Below are 24,805 nucleotides of genomic sequence, written 5' to 3'. Positions count from 1 at the left end.
GAATTGAGTTTATAAACTGAGTATATGTCTATTCTGCTTCCACATTTTTTTTTTCATTTCTCTCATATCCATCATTTTCTAGCTAATCAAATTACTTTTTTTTCTCATTGAGCTTATTGGTACATTTTAGCATACAGTGCAGTTACATTCATCATTGGGATCTTGTACCTTTACATGACAGATCTTGGTTCTCATTTTTTCCCCTTATCTCTGCCCTCCCTTCACCCCCTCCTCCCTTCTCTATTTATAAATACTTTAATTGCATTTTTTCATTTTCTCATGTGTTTTTCCTTTTCCCATATTACCTTTCCCCTACCCTTCCCACTTCCCCTACATCTTTAACCCTCTTCTTCCTATTTCACCTTGTAAATTATATCATTAGGATCTTAGAGACGATATATTAAAGACCCCAAAAAATTCCACCAAAAGACTTCTAGACTTAATTGACACTTTCAGCAGAGTAGCTGGATACAAGGTCAACACTCAAAAATTGATAGCCTTCTTGTACACAAATAACAGACTCACTGAGAGAGAAATTAAGGAAACAATTCCCTTCACAATAGCATCCTAAAGAAATGAAGCATCTAGGAATCAATCTAATGAAAGAAGCAAAAGACCTCCACAGTGAAAACTATAGCACTCGGAAAAAAGAGATTGAAGAGGATATAAGAAAATGGAAAGATATGCCCTGCTCCTGCATAGGAAGAATCAACAGTGAAAATGGCCATACTACCAAAACTGCTATACAGATTCAATTCAATGCCAATTGAAATTCCAACAGTATACTTCACAGAACTAGAAAAAATAATCCAAAAATCAATTTGGAACCAGAAGAGACCTGGAATAGCAAAAGCCATCCTAGGCAACAGATACATGGCAGCGGGTATAACAATTCCCAATTGGAAACTATACTACAAAGCCACTATGACAAAAACAGCATGGTAATGGCAAAGAAACAGACCTGAGGATCAGTGGAATAGACTGGAAGTCACAAAAACAACTCCAGATGTACTCAAATTACTTTTTGACTTTCAAGGATTACTGGTAGTTTCTTCCTCTAGGTTAAACTTAATAAACTACAAATCAAATCTACAACACTCTTCTTTATTTTTCTATAAATTAAAATCTTTTAAATTGTCAAGTCAAATCATCATTATTTAATTCTTACACAACTATTCATGCTTTTCCACATATTAGCAGCACCCTAATTGCCCATTTTTAATTCCTCCAAATCAACAATGCACTTTTTGCCTTGTAATTATTTCTTGCTGATTTTTCAGGTCTCAAAAAAGTAATTTTCCTTTGAACTGTAATCTTACTTAGGTCCTTCTATTATTCCACATTTTAACATTTTGTACTTTCTTTCGTAGTGTTTATCATATTTTGCATGAATACATGCATTTTGGGTTCATTTATGTAATGCCAACCACTCTACTTAGATAATAAAATTCCAAAGCCTTCCAGTGTCAATGATCATGTTTTGCTGTCCAAAATCTCATGTGTGTTTAAGCTTAAGATCTGATTTTAGAAATGAAATTATCATTGATTCATTTAACAATTACACAGTTGAATAAAATGACATTTATGCCTTTAGTGAAGCTGATACATCAGCAGCTTTCATTAAATTGTATTTATTAATGAGAAATAATCCTATGCTCAGGCATTCATTATTTTAAAAACTGAGGCAATTATATCAAAATGATTTAGGCCATTTTGCCAGCAGTCAGAATTCATACTTTGCTGCTTTTAACTGTGCACTTGTGTAGAAATTATATAATTTGCTTTACTTTTAACTAGGAATAACAATGTTTGCTAAACAATATTGATAGAATGCACTAATAGTGCATAGTGCATGTATAGTGACTGACCATTTAAGAAATATTGCCTTTTATTATAGTTAAGTTTTATTTTTGCCATTTTAAATAATATCTAAAATTTTTTATTTTAAAATATTGTGTGTTCTAAATTATACTCTGAAAACTTTACATTACTATCCACATTTTTACTATGATTTATCTTCTTTTATTCTATATCAAAAAGATTTTAAGTCATGAAAATGATTTAGCTTTCTTTTGCCTGCAGACTTCTCAAGTTTTTTTGCTAACACTTTTTGCAGTGAGGATACAAAAATGAATTATGACTTCATTTTGTTCTCTTTTATAATGTCATTGTTTGGCTCAGCAAAATGTCTTTGGTCTTTCAGCATTTTGAAATCTCTACTTTTGAAATCTTTTTAATGTTTCAGATTCTTACTCATGGCAACTCATTTTAAAAAGTCCCTTCTAGTCTGAAAATACTGCACAAAATTAAAACCCCAGGTTTTAAACTTGTATTCATCTGATAGCTTGGAACTGTCTGTATTCTTAACCCAAGTTCATGCCACACACAATCTTGCATGCCATGAAGTGTCCATACTGACCAATACCTTTGTCTTTTTCTTCCATTCTTTCCATTTCCAACTTAACCTTATACTGAAAATGGTGTTTTAACGAGCATCTACTGAGTGTGCTCTTTCAAACAACTTTGTATACCTTTTGTGTCAATTCTAGAATACTGGAAAGAAAGTCCCTCCAAAAAATTCTTGGTTTTCTTTGATTTTTAATGACTGTAAATAACCTTTACATAGATACAATTGGAACACTTTTAAGTAAAAAGGTTATTTTAATTGATGTAAACATCCTTAATATCTATTTATAAGCCAAATTTTGAAATTGTATTCAACATTCACTAAGACACACAATTTTTTAAATGTAGATAATTGGATGGATATAGAGGATGGTGCATTAGATCTTCAAACTATATGCAATAGATTTATTTTTAACACTATTCAGGGTAGGGCTTAAAATTGTAGTTACTTGTCAAAATCTTATATCATATATAGTTGTGTTTTAAACAAAAAACACAGGATAGTTGTTCAAGTGGAGATTACACTTACTACTAGTTATTTGAGTGCTCACCTAACTTTGACCACTGTGTGTATTTTCTTCTTTTACAAATGTATCTCCATTTACTATTCACAATAGTAAAAATATGATGAAATTGTAATTCCATATTAAGAAACTAACATCAGATTTGTTAATATGCATAATTTTAAATGAATACATGAAAGATTGTTTTAAAAGCATTTTCTGCTTTCATGTCAAAGCTTGTGATACACAGATCAATGGACCCTGAAAGAAGTGGTAGCCCTCAGAAACTCGCATGCTATAAAGTGTCCACTCAGACAAGTGTGCTATCATTTTATACCACATGGCAAAAGAGAATTCTAGTTAACAGGTGGAATTATGGCTGCTAATCACTTTACATTAAAATAAAAGAATTTTGATTTGGGTACCTTAGCCCATTGTAATTAAAGGGATCTTTAAATGTGGAAGATGAGGCCACAGAAAGTGTCAGACTATTTTGATATGAGAAAAATTCTGATACAATTTCTGAAAGAGGCCACCAATCAGGAATTAAGGGAGCCTCTGGAACCTGGAGAGGACAGAAAAATGGCTCCTTTGGTCCTCCAGAAAGGACACAGGCCCCTAACAGTAAGTTGATTTAAGGACTTCTGAGCTCTAGAGCTGTATAAGAATCTATTTGTATCATCTAAACCAAAGAGTTTGTGGTAATTTGTTAAAACAGTATGACACTGAAAGAACATCTTAAATTGTTTCTAGTATTTGATTATTGTGATCTATTCAATTTTTAATTTTATCTTTTCAGTTCAGAGCATTGATACAGGGCCTAGAACATGCTAGGGAAGTGCTTTGCCACTTAGTTACATATCTACCTAGAAATAATATCTTAAACAGCAAGTACTTGTGAAATGATCAAAGTCAATTCTTTCATTTGTTAGGTGAAAGGAGTGGAAAATAAATATGGCAAACTTATCAGCATCATTTTTTAAATGATCCTATTAATTCATCAAGTGTACTATAAACAAAACTTCAGAAGAACGTCTGTGTTCTATGTGTTTCTTTACAGATTGCTAGAACTTCTGGAAGAGTCTATTTCTTCTGGTAGAGCATTTGTTACCCTTTAAATTGAAATATTTCTCATGTTCAAAAATGTATCAGAAGGACTTACTAGGTAATGGACATCCTGTGAAAAAAATGTTTTCTCTACATAACTGTACTATATACATTAATAAATTATAGATAATATATTTGAGTAAAGAAAACATGGTTTTTTATTTCAATTATTTCTACAGTCCTTACCAAATGATATTTAAATTTAGAAATTGAGAATACACAGATGCTACTAATTAAGCATTTTAAGCGATAAATATATCCTTGTGAGCAGGTCATTGAAATAGATTTTAAATATGTGCAATATTGCAATGTGTTAAAGCCAATAGTTTGTTTTTCATCATGTTGTATTAAATAGTAGTAACATTTTCTTCATATATCTTACTCTGCTTTAAAAATATAAGTATATATTTATTGCAATGAAAAACTGTATCATCTAGAGAGATAGATTAATGACAGAAGAAAATGATTTAACAGCAACAACTATACATTAGTTTTCAAGAAAGTATATATTTTTGGAAAAATATTGGTCCTTCCAACTACAATATATGAAAACAGCTAATATAGTTTCTGAATTAGCCAGATCAGTGATGTAGTTCCTGGAACAGCAGACAGCTTACTTTTCTAGGTTGAGTTCAAATTAGTGGAAAGCAAGGAAAAGTTTGGTTCTTCAGTGACACTTCAGGTGGAACAGAGCCACTTACATCCCTAAATTTCATAATCTGCTTTCTTTTTATTAGTTTTATATTTTTAGCATGATTGGGTTTTTTCATATCATAGGCAGTTATCTACCCTAAGCTCAAATATATAGAATAAATATATGAACTTCCGAGGCACATTGTAAAGTGTTGGTTTTTATAAGCCAAGATTTATACGTAGTGGTAGTGGTGATTTGGGGCTAATAGCAAACTACAGGGACTAGTAACTTGGCAAGCATACTGTGCCTTGAGTGCCAATTTCTGGACACTTTTCTCTTTGGCAAAAAGCTGTGGAACAATCTGATGATGAAGATGTGCACTGTGCAAATCTATCTGAGACAATGTTGATGTTATATTATCCTTTTCAACACATTTTATTCTATATTAAATATTTGGGCAGGATACAGGATAAAATATTTTGTTTTCCTCAGATATTGACTATAAATATATTGTAATTTGGAATTTATTCCATGAATACATTTATGGTTTCCATATCATGTTAATTTTCTTTTTTTTTTTGTACCAGGGATAGAACTTGGGACCTTGTGCTTGCAAGGCAATCATCAGAAACACTGAGCTCAATCCTCAGCCCAATATCATTTGGATTTTGCACGTTTTGTATTACTTTCTTGGTGGATTCAAAGTTTCTATGCATATTTAGCACTTTGTATTTCAATAATTCTCTTCATCATTATTATGGCTTGTGTCTAGATATCCCATCAAAGCCTCATGAGGTCATAGGTGGGGGTTTTTCAGAGGTGGCTGGACCTCGGGTGTGTGATGCTGGGATTAAATTAGCTCACTGATAATTCTGGCATAGTTATGAGTGTGGATAATGGAAAAGTCCACCGTAGGTGTGAGTCCTACTCATCCTAAGTGTGCGTAGCTTCGATATAGGATAAGGGACAGAAAGAGGATTGCTTTGGCCGCTTGTTCAATGCTTTCTTGTTTCTTGCCTTTTTTCCTGTCTTCCTGTCTTCTGCCCTCCAGGGACAGTTTCTCTTCTGTGATGTCCCTCTGCCATGGCACCCTAATTTAGAGCCAGCCAGCTATGAACTGAAACATCTACACACTGTGAGTTGAATAAACCTTTCTTCCCTTAACTTGTAAGTGTTGCGAATTTTGTGAAAGTAATGAGAAAAGTAAGACAATTATTAACTAATCAAGTATTTTGGTAGAATCATAGAATTCCCCAAACTGTATCTCGGGCAAACAGTAGCTTTTCCAAATTCCAAATCTATTTCTTTCCCAAATATTTACAATGACCTCTCTCCTGGAAGCTTGCTTCTGTTTAGAGAAGTAGTAGAAGAGGACTTAAGAAGCTACAATTTAAACAGCACTTTTAAATCGTGTGATGACACAATAAACAGGAAGTATTCCAACAGTGGCTTAGAAGATTCTCTCTTCATTATGATAAAGGAAACCCTTTAGAGAAAACAACACGAATTGATATTTTCACTTTAACTCTGTTGATTGCTGAATAACCATCGCACTAGTTTCGGACTGGTGTAAGAAATCCTACCTTGACGTTTTCTAGTTCACAGAGGATATTGCTACCATTTTCTGTTTCCCCTTTTGGCACTTTTATTGAAAATTATTTATGATTTCTAAAATACAGTTTAGTCACAGCTGGATAAGACATAACATAGAATAATGACAACCTGGATTATGTTTTTATTAAAATAAAACAATACACACACGTAACCTGAAGTAGTGTACAACAGAAGTCATCAAATCCCTGACATTGAGCAGTACCAGCCAGTAACATCAGATTCCAGGCTGGCCACACAGCAAGAAGTGATGTAGGGCGAGCTCCTGAAGTTTCGTCGTTCTTCACATTGCTTCACATCCCTGGCATCGCTGCCCCACCTCGGCCTCCCTTCGGATCTGCAGAGGCATTAGTTTCTTGCGGGGCCAAGAACCCTGCGGTGAACTGTACATTCAAGGGAGTGTTCCTCAAAATGAACCTAATCCTGTCACCGTCCTCCCCATGTCAATGGAGTACAGTGATTATTTTCCATGAAATGCGTCCCTGGTACCAAAACTTTTTAAGAAACCACTGCTTTATAATACACTAAAAATGAGTTTTAAAAACACAAAGATGTCCCTATTTCTTCCTCTATACTGGAATATTGCAAGCTACAAAGCATACCACTTAGAAAGTAGGATTGAAAAGTGCAATGGATATTTAATTTTTTAAAATATCACAGTAAGAGACACATTTCCATTAATCCTTCTCAAAATATTTTCCCTCATTTTAAACATGCATTCTATCATTCTTGATAGTTTCTGAAGCAGTTCTAGAAATCCTCTCTTGCAAGTGAGGACTCCCTCAGTGCCACAAATCTATAAAACGTGTTTAATTTTTATGGTCATTTTGATTTGGTAGAGGGGATAGAAGACTCACGATGCCAGATCTGATCACTAACATGGATGGAAACCCACCCAATTATTTTTAGAAGCCTGTCTTTTTTTTGGATATTACTCAGCAGCAGCATTCAGTATATTTTTTTTTATCACACCTCAGAAAGACACTCATTAAAAGACTTGCAGAACTGCTTCAGAAAGCGGCAAGGATAATAGGATAAGTATATTTGAGGTCAGGGTGAGTATTTTGAGAATTAGTAGCAATGTTTCGTTTACTTTAATGAGATATTTTTTAAAAACCACCATGTAATTTCATCACCCCTCCTTTGTATGTGACTGTCTGAAACTTAACAATTTTCATAATCATCTTTTGCTCATTAACTTATTACTCAGTAGAATTATTTTATGGAAATACTATGTAAAGACAATGATATGTGTATCACAGATGAACAGCCATGATACATATGATAGATGTTACATTTTCCATTTGAGTAATAAATGTTTATAAAGGATGGACTGTGAACCAGAAAGAATAGTAACATAGAAAGGAAACTTTGTGATTAAAATTCTACTTGCAGAGGGAAAGCTATAATAAGGATAAAATTTTTGAAAATTTATGTAGACATAGTTTTGTGTGTGTGTGTGTGTGTGTGTGTGTGTGCGTGTACATGTGTGTTTTGTATTGGGGATTGATCCTTGGGCCTTCACACTTAGCTTCAGCCCCATCTCTCTGTCTTTATTAATTTACTTATTTTTGAGTCAAGCTCTTATTGTCACTAAGGTGCCAAGGTTGGGTTCAAACTTGGAATCCTCTTGCTTCTACTTCCCAGACTACTGGAAGCACAGAGGAATACCAAAGCACAGACACAATTTTGGATACTTTTGTTGTCACTGTGAAGACAACACAAGGGCTCTAAGATGATATCTGAAGTAAAATTAGATGATCTTCATTTTACGCCTTCTGATCACAGGATCATGTAAGATAATGGTGTGTTGAAGCTCAAGGAGAAAAAGGTTGTAATTCAATGAGTTAACATAGGCAGAGCCAATATTCATATTGATATTCAAAGGAGAGATATATTAGAAGATGGGAAAACTTCCAAAATACACATTATATGAAACTTTTCTCTAAGAGTTGTATAAGAGACATTCTTGATCAAAAGCAAAGCGAAACAAAACCAAAAATATACAGTAGTGACACTGAAAGCAAAATGTAAAAATATCCTTGCAACCAAGTTTTATACATTATCCTCAAATTTATAGGTTGGAGTAATGTTATGAGAAAAGCAGCACAGAACAAGTATGTAAAAGTGAGTTGAATTTCTCTACAGGAATATAAATTATGAAGATAGCTACTAGTAAGCAGGAATGTACCTGTATCTAAAATTACCAGATACAAAACTATAACAAATAAAAAATTTAAGCAAAATATATAAATGACTTTTAGAAATAGTAAAAAACCTAAATGAACTAAAACGTATTGCAAAAGAAATCATAAACTAAGCACATCGTTTATCCTATGTAATTGGAGTTGGTTAAAATCTTTCTATAAAGATATGCTCTGAAAGTGAGTTTTAGCAACACTCTGTCAAGAAATCACACATTTAAGGGAAGAACAAAACAAAAGAAAGAACAGAACTAATATGAACTTGAAAGGAAAAATTCTGAAGCTATCAACATTTTACATTATCTTCGTAAGATAAAAAAATGCAAGGAAATAAGATTCTTGCTTTTACAGACAAAGGAATATACTTTCAAAGATACAATAAGAATATTTATCCCCTTGGTATTTCTTGAAATATAGTATTGGAGCAAGCTGAAAAATGACCCCCAAATATGTCCACATCCTAATGGCCTAATTGCCTGACATATGTCACCTACCATGGCAAAAAGGATTTACATTATGGTTTGGTAATTTTGAAGTGGGGAAAATATTCTAAATTACCCAGCTGTAATGCAATTGTAAGGCTATTTATAAGAAGAAATGAGAAGCAGATGTGATAACACAATTAGACTGGGGCACAGAGAAACTTGAAGATGCTACACGCCAGCTCTGAAGATACAGGAAAGACCACAGGTTTAAGGCACTAGGAAATGGCTAGGAAAGGTAAGGAGCAGATTTCACTTAGCCTCTGGAAGGAATTAGCCCTGCTGACACGTTGATTGTGATGACACTAAAATTGATTTCAAATCTCAAAACTTCAGAACTGTATAAAAAAAACACTTTGTTGTTTTAAATCTTAAAGTTTGTGCTCATCTGTTTTGGCAGGAATCAAATGCTCATGTGAAAATGTAGGTAAAAAATAAGATTGGAACAAACTCTGCTGGTAAGGACAATAACCCCTTTTATCAGAATGTTTTTTCACAGAGTCACATTTTCTAAGTTGCTACATTATGTTTTACACATCTTGATTCCAGCTAAGAAACAAATGTTTTATATCTTGTTTATAAATAAGCAATACATTGAAGTGGAAAACAAAAGCAAAGTTGTACTGCCTATTGTAATGCAACAATAAGTATAAAATTCAATAGTAGTCACATTAACATGGGATTGGTTTTCTTGGCTTTGTATTGCATACATTATTTTTTAAAAATACAAGATTTATTATATCTGCATTTCAAGAAACTGAATTTAAAATTTGCTCTACCTCCAACACTACAAGGGGAATAAATTTTAAAATGGCATATATGGAAAAAAATGACATCAAAGATATAATTTTAGTGTATGTGCTGCCCAAGTAAGCACTCAAAGGTACAATTTATATGTTCTACTTAAACTGTAAAAGGCAACAGAGGTTAGAAAAGAACAATAATACTGCCAAACATCACACACTATGCCTGAAAAAATTTAAAATCCATTTAGAAGAAAATCAACTTTTTGACAGTCATATTTCTTATTACTAAAAAGAAAACAAAAGGAATTTATATTATAACTCATAGAGTCAAACAAGTTATCAAAACTTCTGCTTCTGCTAAAAGTCAAGTAGAAAATTTTATTAATAAGAAGACTTGTCTGAACAAAAGGAGGTCTGAGAGGAATTCCCTAGTAAGATGACAAATCTTCAAAGAAAATAGCTCTTTTGGTTCAGTTATCTTGGGCACTGATTTTTAATTAAGCTAAATTTTAATCACCCTACATCATCACATATTTTCTTAATTTCAAAATCTTTAATTCCGAACTAAAATGTCTAAAATTAATTTTAGACATTTTAGAGCAAAATAAAACATTGAGTTAATCATTCAATTAAAATAATGATTCTACTTCAATATAGTATACATTCATATCCTCTGTTATCTCTTAAAATGGGTTCTGAGAGAGGATTCGGACATAACAAATTTTGAAATTGCTCAGAAAATTCTGTGTGTATTTTTAAATATTCAGAACTAAGAGTTTTGGTTGTAATATTATATTTCCTTATGTGGGAGCTATTAAGACAGGAACATTCACTTTCTAAATCTATATGTAAAACTATCACATTCACTTTTTCCTCTACCTGGTGTTTTTTGAAGATGAAAAGACAAAAGCAGTTTGTTTTAGTCCATATATCAGTGAAAGAGCAAATAAATAACAAAACAGTATTTACAGGCAAACTAGGTTAAACCTCAAGCAATTGCTTCAACACCTACCTGTGACAAAGAAGGTGGAACAGGGTAGTGTCTGGCAAGATACCAGCAGCCCTCCACAGATCCATTATAAATTCTCTGAAAAAGCAGGTAATTAATTTGTAAGGCACAGATGACCTTGAAGGGTTTGAAAGAGGAGTTAGATGAAGACATTTGCAGTAAGGAAGCCTGAAAAAGAGGAAGCACACCAGGGCCAGGCAACTCTCAAAACTGATTGAAACAGCTCCCTTTAACACTTCATATAAAATTTAAAATTTGAGCCAGATAAAGAAAACAAAAATGAACAAAAGGGAAAGTCTGACTCAAAGTGGGGAAAAGGAAGAACCAGGATTTCACAGAAACTAATCCAACATATTGTTGAACGCTATAGAAAAATTACAGAAGCAGATCTGAGAAGAAAAAAAAAATTACTGAACTGTGATACATTGTAACATTCACCTAAAAACAAGAACGAGAAAAGCATAAACATCAAAACTCATGCAAAGTTATAATAAGAATAAGAAAGAAAGAACATTATAAAGCCTTTACAGAGAAGAAAACAGGTTAAGAAAGTCAGGTCCATGAAAACAGCTGAAAACTAGAACTTATGACTTCAAAATGAATTTTAAGACATTAAGAAAATAATGTGTCATAAAGAAAAGTAACATAAATCTGAATTAAAAACAGAATTTGGTTCATTAAACACAAAAAATGACTAGAAATAATAGAAAAAATTTCAAGAATGAATACTGAATTTGAAGGAATATAAAAACAGCACCAAGAACTAATGAAATAATCCCTTAAGAAAACTGAAAGTGAAAAAAATAGAAAAGTTTAAATTGTATGTTAAAAATTAATGAAATAGAAATTATAAGTGGCAATTGAAAATAGACAAAGGAATTTGAGTGTTATAAGTATTCCTGAATAAGAAAGGCAAAGTAAAAGAACCATACAAAAGACATATATTTTTAAAAATTATAAGTACAAAAACAAACAAAAAGCCAAAAAGTACATATTGAGACAGATCTCCATGTGTTTAATAATGTTGATTCTAATTGATCATCATCAGTTTATACTCTTGCCAATTTGCTCAGCCTTATAAATAGGAAAAAAAATATGTTTTGGGAGATGTAGAAAAATACATAAGGAAAGAAAATTAATCATCTTCAGATGTTTTGACAACACAACAAGTTTATTAGATTTATTAATAGAAATTATTCTTTCACATAAATGGGAAATAAATTTGAAAACCTAGTGGAGAGATATAAATTTAGTATATCAATGAATATTGATCAATCTATCAGGAGAAAATATGAATATTTTAGATAATTGAATGAAAAACTATTTTTATCAAACTTCATAGGGAGTGCAAAATTTCATTTGGACATTGATTATTTGTTATCCTTGAAAAGTGTCTTTTTGATGTATAAACTACTCAAATAAAGAATGATGATATTTGCAAACAGTGGCAAACTGCAAACTTCATGGAATCATTGCTATTCCCTTGCCTGCTAATATAGCACTTCCTAAAACCCCTCAATATGCCGAAGTCAATGAGTACTTTTTATACAGTTGATATAAAACATAAAAAGAAGACAGCTCAATATGTACTAAATAATAGAGTATATATTGTATTCAGCAGTGCTACAAAGGATATATTCTTCTCTTGGATATCTCAAAGCACTTTGTAAATAATTAATTTTTAAGAGTTCTGGGATTTAAATATGCTTGTCTATATGGTTTTAATGAAAGGGGAGGGGAAGTTTATGAAGGTAAAGTAAACTTCTAAAAAGTATCCATCAAGTCAGTGTTGGAAGGTAAGGCTTAAGTCTCAGAACTTTTCATTAAAAGTACAAAATAAATTAAAAATCTAAATATAAAAACAGAAACAATCTGCTGAAAACTAAAATAGGAAAAACTGTTGAAGATATACATGTAGGCAAGGACTTTCTGAAGAGAAGGCCAAATGCACATGTAATAATACCAAAAATCAACACATGGGATTATATCAAAGTGAAAAGATTCTAGAGTAATGAATCAAGCAACAGAATGAAGAGACACTGGGAAGAATGGGAAAATTATTTTACTAGGTATTCCTCACAAGACTAATGTTTGTAAATATACAATTTATGAAGGGCTCAAAAATATAATGCTCCCCAAATAAAAGTCTAAACTGAAAATGGGCAATTAAAATGTACATAAACTTCTCAGAAGAACAAACAGGAATGGTTGACAAACCTATGAAAAAAGAATATTCAACATCTCTGACCATTAGAGAAATGAAAATTGAAACAACAAGGAGATGCCATTTTTACCCCAAAAAGAAGGTCTACCATCACAAAATCAAATCATAACTAATGCTGGTGAGTATGAAAGGAAAAATATTGCTGGTTGGAATGTGAACTAATGCAACCACTATGGAAATCAGTATGGAGATTCCTCAAAAAAACAAAACAAAACAAACAAACAAACAAACAAAACACCTCTAAAACTAGAAATTCTATTTTACTCAGATATTCCTCTTCTAGGTATCTGCCCCAAAAAGTTAAAGACATTATATTATACAATTCATAGTATTTAAATCTTGGAATCAGCCTACATGTGCATTAATGGAGGAATAGATTGAAAATATAGTATTATACACAATATATCACCATTCTGCCTTAGAGAAGGATAAAATTGAGTCATTTTAGGAAAATAGATGTCTCTCAAGACCATAATGTTAGATGAAATAAATTAGACAAACAAGCTTAAATAGCACATCATTTCTTTTATATGAGAAACTCAGAAATATAAATAAAGAGCAAAACAAAACATAGATATTAGGAAATATTGAGATAGTTGTTTGTTTTCCACATGGGAAGGGGACCAGAATGGAAAGAGGAGAAGCAGAAGGGATAGGAAAGGAACAAAATGAATTAAGATGGGTTAAATATTTTGAAATTTAGAAAATATGTGATGATGTAGGGTGATTAAAATTTAGCTTAATAAAATCAGTGTGAGGAGAAGCAGAAGGGATAGGAAAGGAACAAAATGAATTAAGATGGGTTAAATATTTTGAAATTTAGAAAATATGTGATGATGTAGGGTGATTAAAATTTAGCTTAATTAAAAATCAGTGCCCAAGATAACTGAACCAAAAGAGCTATTTTCTTTGAAGATTTGTCATCTTACTAGGGAATTCCTCTCAGACCTCCTTTTGTTCAGACAAGTCTTTTTATTAATATAACTTTCTACTTGACTTTTAGCGGAAGCAGAAGTTTTGATAACTTGTTTGACTCTATGAGTTATAATATAAATTCCTTTTGTTTTCTTTTTAGTAATAAGAAATATGATTGTTAAAAAGTTGCTTTTCTTCTAAATGGATTTAAAATTTTCAGGCTCAGTGTGTGATTTTTGGTAGTATTATTGTTCTTTTCTAACCTCTGTTGCTTTTTGCAGTTTAAGTAGAATATATAAATTCTTCTTTAATGAATAAACATGTATAACTTATGTATGTAAATTTTTTCTTTAGTTTTTCCTAATGTTTTGAAGTCTTTTTTGTCATATATTTGTATATACCTATATGACTTATGTTTGGCTTAGTCTTTTATGCATTTTAATAACTCCAACATATGAATGTACTCAAGTATAGTCACTGCTCTCATTGCTAATATCATGTCCCCAACTTTTTAAAAAGATTATGACAATTATCTGTTAATAAAACTTAACTGTTCTGGGTTAAAATGATAGAGAAGTATAAAAGATGTAATAAAATTACTTATTAATATAAAGTTGAGAATGGTGTTACCAATTGTTTAGTGCTAGGTAGTTCACCTTTCAGTCCTGTGCACTAGAGATAAGCCTGACACTATATATGTCACCCTGGGAAAGTACAGAAAATAGTTATCAAGTGAGACATGATTGGGGTCTTAGCAAAGGAATTCTGTAGTATCTAACTGTTTACATGAGAGACAATCAATACTCCTGAAGCCATCGTATGTTATATTATCTACCAATCACTAGAATTAAAAAAATATAATAGAACTACATGTGATCAGGAACATAGATCATAGCATCAAGATGATTTTCTAATCTTCTAACAGTTCTTAACTATAACTTAACTAACCTTAACTATATGAAGTATAATCTTAATTATATGTAGAAAGTCTTTCAGTCTAGTTATCAAGCTTCATCTTGTATCAAACAGTAACTCTCTAGTAATATAAACCACAAAAATGCAATTATAGTTAGCATAGAATTGTCTACCTAGAAATTGCCTTCCTTATCAATAACAAAATGCCATTATCATATATTTGTGATGTTTTTATAATTTCAAAACAATTCCAACTATATTATTCCATGAACTATGAATACTTTGACTGTATAAGTGAACAAAAAGGTTAGGATTTGATTAGCAGAAATCAGTTCTAATAAAATATAATAATTTGCCTCAGTGCACTACTCTGTAGAAGTAGTATATTCCATGGGTATTAATTAATTACATCATTCATCAAAAACACATTTTAATGAAGATGAAACAGAAAGAAAAATAATCCTAAAGGTGTTTTCAAGAGTATAACATAGTTGCATAAAAACTGGAAGTTGATAAAATAAACTTTCCCCTGGCTTTTGTACTTTATATTAATTCTTTATAAATTTCTCCAGGAACGTTTTGAGTCATCCTTAACTCATTAAATATACCTTTATATCCACATATGATCTATGTGAGAGTATTTTATAGGAAGACTTAGTCATTCAATTGCCACTAATTTTATCTCAATATGTAAATATCTAAATATGTAAATATTTTACACAAATATAAATATTTGTGTCATAATTGAAAATAAACTCGAGGTAGCCTGGGCCCTGATCCACCAAGGGATGGAGAGCCACGCCTGCTGCCGCCCCAGCACCAGGAGGTAGTTGTGCGGGCACCCCTGAATCCCCATACCACCCCAGTGCACTATCAGACCTCCTGATGGTGCCAGTCTTTGGACCCACTCTGCAGAGGCAGAGGTGGTCATCAAGGGTACTTTTCTGAGCTTCCAACTTTGAACATCTTTAAAGAAAGGGAGTGGGAAACCTGTAGTACAATGGTATGGAGTTCAACCATTCAGAAGGTTGAGGAAATGAATCTGGGCCTTGAAGCCCAAGGTCAGTCTGTGTCATGGGGTTCAGCCATCAGCTGGGACCAGGGATCTTGCATCCTCACTCTGTCTGAGCCATTAAATAGTAAATATACTATACTGAAATTTTGTTCACTACAGACATGTTCTGGACTGCTTCTTGATTTCAATTTAACTCAAATGATTTAAGGATGATAGACTAGTGACTACCACAGGTGGTCAGTTTCCAAGTTGTGCTTGATCTTAATGTGTTGCTGATTGTATCAGTTGAGATAAAGCGTTGTGGTTAATTTAATGAACTGTTTTCTCTGATGTTATGAAGATGAGAATGTCTGTGGGTCTTTAGAGACACAGAAACTAGGGTGCATCTATATCAGGAAGATTTGGGTGATAACCCAGAAATTAAACCAAGGACAGTCCTACAACAAAAGTAAAAATGAGAAAACACTTAAGGAAGACACAAAGACAGACTTCCAGTTCACCAATGGCAAGCAGTAGGCAAATGAGGATGAAAAGGCCTATAGTGAACCACCAGGACACCCTGAACTCAAAGCACAGGAAGTAACAAAACAGATCAATCAGGCTCTAGAAAAATTCAAAACAGACAATAATTCCCCAGATAACCACAGAGATGGTGAGCAAAATGGAAGTCGTGATTCGAGACTTTAGAGCAGAAACTGACAAAAAAATAGATGAGCTCAGGACCATGATAGAAGCCATGAAGGCCCAGCATAAGAAAGAAATGGAAACAATAAATGTGCAACATAGGAAAGAAATGGAATCCATAAAACAGATTCAAACAGATATCCAGGAGATTAAAAACTTCACTGAAAGTGTATGCAACAGAATAAAAGAATGCAAAGATAGACTCTCAGATATAGAAGATAAAATTGCAGTCAGTGACCATGAAAAGAGAAGTCTCTTAAAAACAGTAAGGGATCATAAGAAATTGATCCAACAACTCCTAGATGATGCAAAGAAGAATAACATAAGACTGATAGGAATCCATGAAGTAGCAGGAGAAAATACAAATGACATAAAAAAAGCTGTTCACAGAATTAATAACAGAAAACTTCCCAAACAGAGGGGAAGAATTTGACATTCAGGTAACTGAGGCATATAGGACCCCAACTAGCTACAATAAAAAAAATCTACACCTAGAAATATAATAATCAAGATCCCAGAAACCCAACAGAAGAACAAAATACTACAAGCACTGAGAGAAAAGAAACAAATCACATGCAAAGGAAAGCCCATCAGAATCACAGCAGACTTTTCAACACAAACCCTTGGGGCAAGGAGATCCTGGAATGAGATATTTCAAGTACTAAAAGAGAACAACCTCCAACCTAGATGTGCAAAACTCTCTTTCAAAATGGATGGGGAAATAAGATACTTCCATGACAAAGAACACCTGAGAAACTACATGAATACCAAACCAGCAGTACAAGGAATTCTAAACAAGATCCTAGAAAAAGACAATGAAGGCAACAACACCATGAGGCCCAACAGAGCAAATCAAATAGGCAAGGCAAGAAACTAAAAGGAGAAGGTGAAAAAGTAAAAAAAAAAAAAAAAGAGTCAACAAAAGGTCAATAACATGTCAATAATAAGTCAGAAAAAAAATGAGAAACTGAAAAAATGGAAATAAAGTGTTTGTAAATGAGGAGGGGAGGAGGGCATGAAGGGAAGGCAAGGACAAGGGGAAAAAATGAGAATCAAGACTTATTATGTAAGGGTACAGGATCCAAATGATGAATGTAACTGTATTGTATATCTAGATTGTACCAATAAACTCAATAAAAAGAAAAAAAAAAGAAAAACACATTATACTCTCACAAAATTCACAGAGATGAAATCTTACATCTAGTTTTCTAACAATATTTCAGATTTCCTTCAATAATATGAAAGTATTAAATGTCATATTAATTCATAATACAGTTATATGAATTAAAACTTTTACCTAAATACAATATATAAATGAGTCAAATGAGAATCCAATATGCTAGATAATTTTAATAGTTGAATGCATGTCTTCAATATGAATTCACTGTCAGTCCCTAGTAAGAGTTTCCATTTCATCATCCCTGACATAGAGTTGCCAAATGCCTTTGTGAGAAAAGTTAGTCAATTATGAAGTCTTCATACTCCTAACTAGCTACATAAAAATTGGTCTCAGAGTGAGCACTCCTTTACCAAGTGGCTTAGTTTCTTTTCTGTCATTGTTGAGACAAAATACTCAATGCCCAAAGTTAAAGGAAGAAAGGATAAGTTAGCTCACAGTTTGTAGAGGTTCCAGTCCCTAATTGGCTGGCTCCAAGGCAGGTGGGCATTGCAGAGGAGAAACAGGTTATGGTAGCCAGGAGGTATCAAAGTAACAAGGGACCTTAACAGCATCTTTCTGCAGGTTAAGTTTGTCCAGAATACTTAGGGTGGGTTGCACGCCTAACCTTAATCCTGGTGACACTCAGCCATGCCCCATGAATCATTTCTAGTGTCACACACAATAGATCCAGCCTCCTCTCAAAAAGCCCCAACAGTGACCACATAAGGCTTTTCTGGGACATCTAATCACAAGCCATAGCATCAAGAGATCAGGAGTTCTCACTAGCTCTATTAGTCTTATTTTCTTCTGTTGGATTAACTTTCTCTATTCTAGACTCTGTGTATTAGCTTTTCTGTTTCTGGAGCAAAATATCTGATATTTATGACTTAAATGAGAAGACATTTAACTTGGTTCACTGTTTCAGGGCAGTCAGTCCACAGTTCATTGACTTCAAAGCTGCAACATCATGATAAAAGAGTGTGTTGGAGAAAAGCTGCTTAGTTCTTAAGGACCAGAAAGCAGAGCAGAAGAAAAGTGCTAGAGAAGGAGCCAGAGACAATAAATTTCACCCAAAGTCATGCCTTCAAGACCCAGCTAGATACAGATAGAAGTATGCTTTACTAATATCAGATGCAGTTCCAAAGTCAATCAAGTTGATGGTTCTACTTAACTGTCACATTCCACTCCTTGCAAACTTGATATCTGAATACATTTCTTTAAACTGTATTCACTCTTCACATAAACACAAGCTCATAATTCTGTCTAGTAACGTATATAACTAAAACACAGTTATGTGTTCCCCAAAGCCTCAAGAGTCTCACCATTGCTAGAAACTCCAAGTCAGTCTCTTTTGAGACTCAAGGTAAACTGTTTGCTAAGAACTGTAAAAATAAATATGCTTATATAATCCCAAGGTAGAATGGCATCAGTTAAACACATTCCCATTTCAAAAGGGAGAAATAACACTGTAAGAATATAACCAAGAATAAGACTGAAGCAAGATTAAAACAGAGCAGGAAAAATAACTCAATCTTTATCTGCAAGATTCACATTTCTATGTCCCTATGACAGAAGAAAAAGAGGAAGGAATTCAAATTTTTATGGGTCTCTCACTTATTGGTACCCATGAGAAAATAGTCTCAGGTTCCCAAAGGAGTATATTAGTGACTTAGGGACATTTCAATACTAAAATGTGTGCAGGTTTGGGTCATTTCCAGTGTCTTGTGCTTTGGATTTTACTTTTAAGTACATTGCATGCTTGACTTTCTAGCTGTTTAGCACATGGAGTATCATTGCTGCCTCAGGAGTTATACTCCTTGCAACACAGAATCTAAGCATACCCATGGAGCATTTGAATTTCCTTCCTGTTACCATGATACCCAAGCCCCACAGGTTTTATTTAACAAAAAGTATACTGCTTACCATGTAGGAAGACTAGGCATTACTTTGTTAATTTAAGATTTACTGTAGACAAGAATGTTATATACACCATCCTAGTACAGTTTAACAACCACATCTGGTTCCATTAAAAACACACACAAAAAAAAAAACCCCCAAAAAAGAAACAAAACAGGAGTCTGATAGTAGATCTTTGTTAACTGGTTGCCAAAGTGCTACCCTTGGTTTCCTGTGATGCCTGACATATTGTTGTCACTAAGGAAGTGACAGCTATAGAGGAAAGTGACATGCTCTTATTAATCTGACTAAATTTTCTTCTTGTTTCCTTTGTGGGGTGAAGATCTGGACAGAATTGTCTTCACATGAAAGAGCTTGTATAATATTTTCACAATACTTCTGCAGGGAAATCTCAATTCTCTTGCAATTTTCCATCAGTTTACAGCACTAGATCTGTAAGATGTACAAGTATTCCCAGAAATACTTATTATCATTTGTTATCTTGATGACATAATTATTGTTCACCTGAAAAAGAAACATTTTTTCCAGGTCTTATATAAGGTCATGAATATTATAATACACACAAGCTGATCTATCAACTGTGATAAGTTTCAGGGATCTGTTCAAGAAATGTCATTCCTTACACAACCCCTGGGTCAATTATTAAAAAATATTCCTGACAAGGCTAAGCAAAAATTGTTGCCTTTGACAGCAGCTACTGGGGAGTGAGAGAAAGGGAGGGAAGGAGGGAGGGAGGGGGGGAATATGAATATCTGGTATACTTGCTTAGCTCTTGGAGACAAAATACATTAATTATTTCTTATTTTTGGGGTCCTCTAGTCAAAGTCACTCACAAGGGGGCCACACTGAAATGGGACCCTAACAACAGCAGGATCTCGAGGCCTTGCAGTTTGTGGTGAATACGTCCTGCCCCTGGTGACAAGCTGGGAAAGGCACTCTTCTTCCCTATCAGACTGCACACCTCAGGGACTGCTATTCATATGGATCAGGGTCTTTGATAACAAAAGACTGCTACTCAAATAGAGTGCTTCCTTGTGTCCTTAATAATTTAAAATACCTGAAAGAGAGGGGTTCCAGATAGACTCCACTTTGAGTGTCAACTCTTGGGTTTCTATTGGGTCCTACAACAAATAGAGTACCTGATCACTCAAGAACCACATGGGATCTTAAGACCTATGCTACTTATCCTCCTGTGGATACTCACTAACTTCACTAATGAAATAGGACAGGCTCAAGAAGCTTCCATCGTTAAGTGGAAAGAGCACATCCAGAAGACCAGATAAACTGGAAGAGACCAAGTGGGAATCAGCTAAGACCACCAACATGTAGGTGCTTTGCTACAGGGTAGAAGACCCTAGGAGATACCGCTGCTTTACTCTTAGCTAAACAGAATCTACCCACAAAGATGTTCCAGTTGATCTTATACTTTGCTTCATTGATGTACCTTCAAGACTCAAAGCTGACATAGATGATCAGGCCACTATGGTCTTCCCTCCTAACAATAGGCATTTTTTGGTTGAGACAAGATTAGATGCTCTGTCTGATATGCCAAATTCCATGTGGCAGGGACAGCTGAATATGCAATGTGACAGAAACCCCCTGTTACAAATTTTCAGACTCATGAGCCATTGCGAATGGGTAAGGAATATGAGTTTATACGTGATGAATTAATACTTATAAAACACTTATTTGGGACTCTAATTTGTGGGTTCATGGTCTGCAGAAGAAGCTTGCAAATTGGAAATAACATATTGGACACTCATGTTGAGAGTCATGACAAAACACCATGCCACCTCCTAAGAAGCTACTAGTAAAAATCACAAGCTGACCTTGTTAAACAACTTACTGATTGCACATCAGGTCCACCATACAGTGCAATATGGTAACCCATTTGCAAACATGAGCAAAAATCATAAGGATTTTCCTTAGAATTGAATAGCAGACAATGATGCACAACAGTAACATAATTCCTACCACTGAATCCAGGCTCTGGAATGTAGCTAATAGGCCCATATTAACTGGGCAAAGGTCCTATTTAAGTGACTCAAATTCACTATATCAAAACAATGATTTCTATTCATAGGTTCCAGTGACTTCTCATGACCGCGAACACAGGATCCAGATATCAGATCACCATTCCAGTGTACCATATACATACAACCACTACCATTACTTAAAAGAAATTCCTTTGCTATGTAGGGTACCCAGCAGTATCCCAAATTCATCATTGGATACAATCACTGCACAAGCTATACAGGAGTGAGCACATTCCCAACACAGAGGATAAAACCCCAAACAAATGAAATGATAGAATGATAGAAGGGACAGCTCAAGCCATAACCACGCAAAAGCCACCAGGAAGAACAATGAAGATGACACCATGACGTGACAGAAGCAACTGGCCAGTAAACACTGCTCTCCAGCAAGGAAAACAGCATTTTAGCACATATTGAAAAATTCTGGGCTAGAAGGACATGATAGGCCTGACAGTTGCCTGATTAAAATATACCTATAAAATCCTTACTTTACTATACACAACTATTCTCTGTTTTTTTTTCTCCTAAAATGTACGTTCTGGGAACAGTTTGTGATCCAGGCCTCAATGTTGCTAATAGTGAGATCTTTTAAGTCACATTTACAGGTTGCTTCTGGACAGTTCCCTTCTGTGATATCCACAATAATGGAAACAGATTGACAGATTAGAAAGACTGCTGAGATCTCTCCTTTGTTTTTTTAGACAGGGTCTCGCTATGTAGTTGAGACTGACTGGAACTCACTATGTAGCCCAGGCTGGTCTCGAACGCACAGTGATTCTCCTGCCTCAGCCTCCCGAGTGCTGGGATTACAGACTTGCACCACCATGTTTGATTTTGGTGAGATCTTTTAGTTATTCCTAGAACTCCTGACCTTTCAGTTCACATGAATGTGCCATTTTCCAGGGTGTGGCCTTTTTTCCTGGGTTGGACAACTAGGGGTAAAGTTGGTTTTACTGACATGGGTGATGTATCCCCAAATAAGTTGTAGACTCAATATTTTGACAGATAGCATGTATAGTAGGTAGTGATCCTCACCCTAGGTATCTGGAGAAGGAAATTTGAAGCTTCAGGAGGTTTATGAAATAAAAATAGTGGCAACATTGATCTATTCTTATTCTTACTGAAGTCTTGTACTGTCAAAAATATACTGAGATGGATCAGCACATCTGGATGTAATGAGGAAAACATAAATGATGCTGCATTCATCATTCTGGGCTTTCTTGTACCACTAACCCATTGAAATGGTCTGGCTACTGTGCAACTGCTCATTCCTTCCACAACAGTAATCATTAAATTTACCTACTAAGGGGGGATAAACTAATACCCCTTCTGCTGAAAGAACAGGGAGTGTTTGTGTTATTATCGAAATCTGTTGTTGAGTTTGAGGAAAGTAAGAATCAGATGGGTAAAGATCCATGTTCAGGCCGGATAGTTATCATGTGTGCACCTGTAGTGCTCTCTATATTCAGTTTTTTATTAACCTATCTTAAGCTACTTTGGGTTTCTCATTGAGGACCATCCTCCTGGGATGCCAGGTCATCCTTAATCTCTTTTGATGATGACCTTGTATTGTCTCAAAATGGCAGAGAGGCTTACAGAGCAAAGCACATCTACATGGCCCTCTGTACAGGGCACCTGTGGGAGCCAGCTCCATCTATAAATTTGTGTTGGGCAATGGTAGGACAAGGCTGAATATGCTTCATCAGCTGTTTCTTGGTGCAATGATATCCAAGGTATGAACTGTTGGGAAAAACAGTCACATGTGTGCAATCTTTTGACCTTTGCTTGGTTATTTAATAATGAGTTCCAAGTATGGAATACTTCCTAGCCAGGAAATAAAACCCCTTCAAAATCAGTTATAGTATTATTGCATTTTATAGGATTTTTTAAAATTCTCTCTCAATGTATACTCTTTTTCCTGCCTAATTTGTGTATAGCATATGGTACCTACCAATTGTGCCACTTTCTCTACGCCCATTGTAAAACAAATGAGTTATTTTTACCTGCATAGCAAGTTGGGAGATGAGCATAGCCTCTCTCCCTGAGTCAGCAGAGATGAGAAGCCTGATTGTCAGAATTGACACTATTGACGCTGCCAGTGTTCTGCTTGTTCTCTTTCTAAGTAGAGAACTGGCCCATTCCGAGAATCAGTTTTCATTATTTCCATACCATGGGGGGCGGGGGTTGGCATTCTGTGACTCCCGCTCCTGCTAGGTGGCGCTGTTGTATTATTTGCTGTCCTCCATACAGTGGGACTTACCCTGAGATGTTAATACGTGCTACTCACTCAACCCTGTCAACAACAATCAGCCATAGGGTTACTGTAGTCACCTTTTACTAGAAATTCCTGTGTTAATTTACATTTTGGTCAAGTCTGTTGATTTCTATAAACATATTGGCATCTGTTACTCTGAAGAGAAGGGCAAATGATAGTATATACAAGCAGAGCAGAACTATCCAATTAAATGTCTTTTAAAAGAGAGACACTGTCCTGGCTGAAATAATGTTAATTGCACAGGGATTCCCTCTGATGAAAATTCTTGATAAAGGAAAGCTCTGCTATTATTATTATTTTTTATTTTTTACTTTTTTGGTACTGGGGATCGAGCTCGGGTCCTTGCGTTTGCAAAGCAGGCGGTGGAACCACTGATCTAAATCCCTGGCCCCTCTACTATTAATTTACTATGGTCTCTTCTGCAATGCTTTTCAGCTTCTCCCGGTATCTAACAGCTGCCATTTGAAACTTTCTCCCTCCATGAAAACAATGAAAAACAAAAACATAATCCTGAGGCAAATGTGTGTATGTAAGAAGATTAATTTTGAAATGATGATGTGTTATATAACTTCACTGAGTGGCCATAACTGACTTATGTCAGTCAGAATGATTTTGACTATAAACAGAGCAGAAGTATTACTTTTTTTACTTTTAGAGAAATAAAAATGGGCTATGCATGACTTTAAAATGGTAAAAATTGAAAGCCAGTATGAAAGACATTCTATTCCTCAAGGGACACACTGTGTTTGAAATTCTAACACAGAGATTCTAACCTACTCATCTCTTGTGAAAGAAAATAATCCCAAATCACACAGGTAAACTGCCAGCGCTGTCAAATATCAATGAGCAATTCATCATCAATCATCAACATTTCATCTCTCAGGAAAGACTCTGAACACTGTCCAAAATATTATAGAATGACCCCAAGGCTACCACAAATACTTAATGAGATCTTTTGAAAAT

The sequence above is a fragment of the Fukomys damarensis genome, unplaced genomic scaffold (genome assembly GCF_012274545.1).
Source record: "Fukomys damarensis isolate Sample0158 unplaced genomic scaffold, DMR_v1.0_HiC HiC_scaffold_18, whole genome shotgun sequence".
Lineage (NCBI taxonomy): Eukaryota > Metazoa > Chordata > Mammalia > Rodentia > Bathyergidae > Fukomys > Fukomys damarensis.
This window is presented reverse-complemented; position numbering follows the sequence as displayed.